The sequence below is a fragment of the Gadus morhua genome, chromosome 1 (genome assembly GCF_902167405.1).
Source record: "Gadus morhua chromosome 1, gadMor3.0, whole genome shotgun sequence".
NCBI lineage: Eukaryota > Metazoa > Chordata > Actinopteri > Gadiformes > Gadidae > Gadus > Gadus morhua.
Window position 1 is genome coordinate 26,548,929 of NC_044048.1, and position 5,680 is coordinate 26,554,608.

General features: G+C 46.3%; 1 protein-coding gene across 1 annotated transcript in view; it reads right to left on the bottom strand.

Annotated features, from left to right (window-relative positions):
• LOC115542790 (semaphorin-3B-like) overlaps window positions 1–5,347 on the bottom strand; it is a 70,718-nt gene extending 65,371 nt beyond the window's left edge. Inside the window, 1 exon segment of the mRNA XM_030355210.1 lies at window positions 4,820–5,347. The gene's annotated coding sequence lies outside the window, so the exon portion shown is untranslated.
• Window positions 5,348–5,680: the final 333 nt, after the last annotated feature.

Genomic DNA, 5,680 nt, shown 5'->3' on the forward strand with positions numbered 1-5,680 from the left:
ACATTCGCTAGCGTCTTTGCACTTGGATGATTACCTAACGATACCAAGAAAGGGGAACACATCCATCAGCGGGACATTAATACTTAATCATATTATTTCTTTCTGGATGTAATCCTAGTCAAAGAAGTTGCAATCTGTTTTTCCGCCATTTCTAAGACTTTCCATGAAAAAGTAGACACTCAATCATTTGCTGACAATTGCCTCTTTTGCAAGCTAACAATTAAGTATTCAATCACTTAGAGGACTTCGGTACATCCAGGTTTCAGACATTGCCAAGGGCTACGTTTTGCAGGTATCACAGTCCAATATCTTGCATCTTTCACTGGAACATTCCTCATAGCCCTCAGAGGTAGTATCCACTGGCCAATTATCTGTTTAGAATATCAACACAAATGATTCATCCTTTTCTACTCCTGGACTCAATCTCACTTTGACATAAAGGGAAGCACAGGGGTCTGTCATCTTTTAATGAAAAGTTAAAGACGGAGAAGTTCTAACTGTATGACTTGAGCTAACATAAAGACAAGGTCTTGTGTCCAGCTGTACGTTGATACCTCTCCAACTCCTTTGTTCAGATCAAGATCACCAAGGTTGAACTCTGCTTTTGATTCTTGTCTGCCTTTTGGACACACCTCGCCATTCCGTGGTCAACGTGGGCCCACAGACTGGGGTCTGAACGGACACTCGTTGAACAAAGAGCCGGCTATCAGGCGTCCACATCATTCCCCTTTGGTTTGGACGACGTGACGAATGGGAGAGGAGGATAAACCCTGTGACCTCTGGTCCGTTTAGGTATCATTATTTAGATTCACAACATTTATCAGATGGTAGCCTGACAACCACCATCACGAAAAGCCATCTTCCCTCTATCTGTAACTCAACAGAGTTCAACTTTGCTCTTCCAGGAACGGAGACACCCTCTGTAGAATACACTCAAAAGTTGTGATTTATAACTGAAAAATCCAAGCATGGTCTTATACAATCTTCAATGAGTTCAAATCGGAAAGGTGAGAAACCCTTGATGACTGAAAAGGAAAAAGTACAGCCCTGGCATGTTATTCTGAAGAGGTAACATGACCACTAAGTTGCAAATGCAACACAAAGACCAAAGGAACCGGCATGGTAGGACACAAGTGCAGAATGAGTGTAGGTCTAACAAGACCAGACACGCACTCGCCTACAAAGAGCTTTATCAGTAACATGTACTCATGTACCTGCAGTATTTCTTAGTTTGAGGTACACGTTAAGTGATGAGTGGTTGTTAAGGGGCAGAGAAACAGTTAGCTCTTAGAGACAAACCTCCATAGGTGTGTGACAGAAGTAGGTTGTGTTGAAGTATGGAATTGGCTCTCTTTAAATAGTGGACCAATAGTAGCCAATTAGCTCAGATATATACTTGAGCCGAAAAGCTAAATAACAACGAAAAGCAACAACTGGTTAATGTTTTAGGCTGACAGACTTTTTGTCTTAGAGTGAACGACAGAACAAGCCTCATTGCTTTCAGTTCCCGCTGGGTATGTGGGTAAAAGTCAATATTTCAGGAGTGCCGAGACTCTCATTAAATATTTCAAAAGAATACTGACATTGTGTCTTTCTCTCTCTCGCAGTCTCCCTCTCTTGCAGTCTCTTGCAGTCTCTCGCTCTCCCTCTCCCTCTCCCTCTCCCTCTCCCTCTCCCTCTCCCTCTCTCTCTCTCTGACATTCCAGTGCAGGCCGGAGCACACATAGACACAGAGTCTCAACCCACCGCAAATATCACACACACACACACACACACACACACACACACACACACACACACACACACACACACACACACACACACACACACACACACACACACACACACACACACACACACACACACGCATTCTCAGCACACTGCCAAAGTGTCTGTGAACCCCTGCTACTGGCCCTCTCTAGCATATTGCTGCAAAACACACAAACAAACGCACACACACACACACACACACACACACACACACACACCGACACCCACACACACACACACACACACACACACACACACACACACACACACACACACCCACACACACACACACACACACACACACACACACACACACACACACACACACACACACACACACACACACACACACACAGCAGGTAGTGTTGAAAATAACATTTTAACAGATAAATGGAGGAAACAGATTCATAATCCAATGAAGCATGTGTTACTAACATTAACCACCCATTAAACTCCTTCCCCCGCTGAAAAACATTAAACACACACACGGCTGACCTGTTAACCTTAACAGTAATAGGCAGGCCCTGGTCTTTGCATCAGGTCCGATCCATGTTGCTTCCATTCACCCTTCTCAGCCCAGTAAAGTGAGGGCTGAATGGTTTAATATGGTTTTACTGTGAGGAAATGGTGAAGAGCTGTTGTTCAATGTGGGTGTGTGGATTTTAAGGTGCGGCTTTGTCCCGCAGTGATTAATGAACTATCTGCAATCATCCACCTGCTGCCAAGCCGCAGGTTGCCTGAATGTGCCGCGGTGATGCGTTTCTCTAACACCACATCATGCAGACCATCCATAGAACTGGCGTTTCACCTCATTTGTCTTAGGTACTTTTGGCTTAACTGTTATGGTTGAATGTTTACAATTTCAGTGAAGGATGAATCATGAGACGAATTCCAAAAAATCTAATCATCACAGCTGTTCTGATTTCCTTTTTTTAAATAATTGTGACGCATTAATTTCCCCCAAGCCAACAGTCAGACAGATCACTAATGCAAGAACACGGCTGTCAAATTCAAGCAGCTGACGCGCCTCACAACGGACGCTCGGGTTGTGTGTTTGTTGTGTCACTGATCAAACACAACATGGTGTCTGTCGTCCCTTGAAGGGGTCAACCCTGGGTGAACTGGGTTGGGTCTGAGGGGAGGCTCCCTCCTTGTAGCTGAGGGCGAAGCTACAGACACCAGCTGAAGGGAAGGTAGACATTAGCCAGTGAGTGTAGAGCCTTGGACTACAAGGGTGTAGTTCAGGGCGGTGACTGAGACTAACGTGTGGATAATGGAGGGCTTGGGGTCTGGGTTGAAAGGTGGGGTTTGGTGGAGGAAGCCGTACAAAGGCCTGAGATTACAGTGTTGAAAAGGCCAGATGACAGTTCAAAATGCACACCGCATCGCAGCTTTGGCAAAACGCACGTGTGCATGCATGTCAAATGTGTCCCCCACACATACACACACACACACACACACACACACACACACACACACTCGAATGCATACACACATGCACATAGAAAGCTGCACACACACACGCCGGTTAACGTGGCTGCCTGAAACCAGCAAAAACCAAAAGCACAGGATACTGTGCTTTTAAAAAGAGAGCCACAAAAGGAGAGGGACAAAAGAGAGAATCGATTGAGAGAGGAAAACAAAGAAAAGCTAAAATGGTTGAAGGGTGCACGGAGGAAAGACAGGGAGAGGGAGTGCGTTCAGAGGCTAATACCCCTTGTCTCTGTGCCAGGGGTTTAAGTGAATAAGTGGAGAAAGGGACAAAGATGGAGGCTGACCTGAAAGAGATGAAAGGACAGAAGCGTCAGAGAGAGCGGCCGTTGGGGTCGAGGGGAACGTCAGGCAGGGCAGAGCCCGATGAAGCGCAGGTGAAGACACAAGCCTTTCACTCAAAACCCCTGGTCTTGCTCCCCCCCCCTCACCACCACCCACCACCACCTTGATGTTGCACACATTCCCCCGTGTCCATGGGGTATTCAGATGCGCTCTGTACATGTATGCGATGCCCCTCTTAATACCCAAACTGAATGTAAAAAACTGAAAGAAATCCCGTCTCAAGCTAAAGATGGGAAGAGCTTTTGGTTCACAAAGGCAACTCTGCGAGTGTGGTAATTCCCTCTGAATAAGCAATTATCACGCTGAACCGTCAACACTCTCTGACTCCCTGTGTGTGTGTGTGTGTGTGTGTGTGTGTGTTTGTGTGCACACGCACACACTCACACACACACACACACACACACACACACACACACACACACACACACACACACACACACACACACACACACACACACACACATACACGCATACACACACACACAATCACATTGTATTCACTCCAATGTAATATATTTCTTCATTCAGGTGTCCAATGCATTCTTATAACAATAAAATAATATAGATAAACTAAAAATCACATAAAATGAAAGTAAATTATTTTTCCCCAGACCTTGCCAAGACACAAAAACTGATACACACGCACACACACGCACAGGCACATGCACACACACACACACACACACACACACACACACACACACACACACACACACACACACACACACACACACACACACACACACACACACACACACACACACACACACACACACACACACATACACACACACACACACACAGATCTGCAGCCAGCTCACACTTCAGCCATCAAGATCAATAACGGTACATAAGCAAGGAACAGAGAGGAGCACAAGCTCTATTTCACAAACCAAACCCACCCAAGCCCAAATACCAAAAAAACCTCCCACAAAAGAAAACTACAAAGATCCTCTAAAACAAGCTAATAAAACGGTTGGCCACAGCAGCTTAATAACAAAATTCTTACATTCAAAACTCTGACTCTGTCTCTTATCTTGAATGCCTAACTTCCTCCATCAGCGTGCCACAGGCATAAGGGTATCGATCAATAACCCGCCAAGCCCCCTTTAACTCCTGGACAACAGACGGACGGACAACACAGACAAACACACAGCAGTGCAAACCACAAAAGTAAAAGTGAGGAGGACAAATTCCTCAAATCAATCCCTACCTTTCAGATTACGTTTCTCACTGGGTCCCGCTGTGGTGGCTTAGTTAGTTAGATAGTTAGTTAGCGTCCCGTCAGAGAGGTTAGTCCCGGTGAGTGGCTCCCTCCATGACAGGTGCCATGGTGAAATAGTCCTCAGGAATGAGAGGAGAGGGAAAAATCTGCTCTCTCTCTCTCTCTCTCTCTCTCTCTCTCTCTCTCTCTCTCTCTCTCTCTCTCTCTCTCTCTCTCTCTCTCTCTCTCTCTCTCTCTCTCTCTCCCTTACAGAGATTAGTATCACCGTCACCACAAGAAGGGCAGTGAGCAGTAGACTCCTCTGTGTGTGTGTGAGTTTGAAAGTGTGCGTGGCTATGTGTGTGTGTGTCAATGGCTGTGCGTGTGTCAGGAAGCGCACACACAACTCCAAAGGTCCCGGAGTCCTACGCTATTGAGGCAAGCGGTGTAGCGCTCCCTTTCTTTCTCTCTCTCTCTCTCTCTCTCTCTCTCTCTCTCTCTCTCTCTCTCTCTCTCTCTCTCTCTCTCTCTCTCTCTCTCTCTCTCTCTCTCTCTCTCTCTCTCTCTCTCTTTCTATTGCTCCGTGTGCCTCTCTCTCTCCCTCTCTCTCTCTCTCCTCTTGCAATGGGTCGGTCAGAATGGGAGGGGGCGAGGTAAGACAGTTGAGGGGAGGGACAACACAGAAGCAGCTTTTCAGCCAACTCTTTTTCTCTCCCTCCCTGTATTTTCCTTTTCCTTTAAACCTCTCTTTCTCTCTATATCGCTCTCTCTTTCTAGATCTGTCTGTTTCTATTTCTCTCTCTCTTAAGTTTCCACTGCGTCTCTCGGCCGTACCGGTGCGAGCTGCCTGTTGGCCGGCTCTTGGTGACA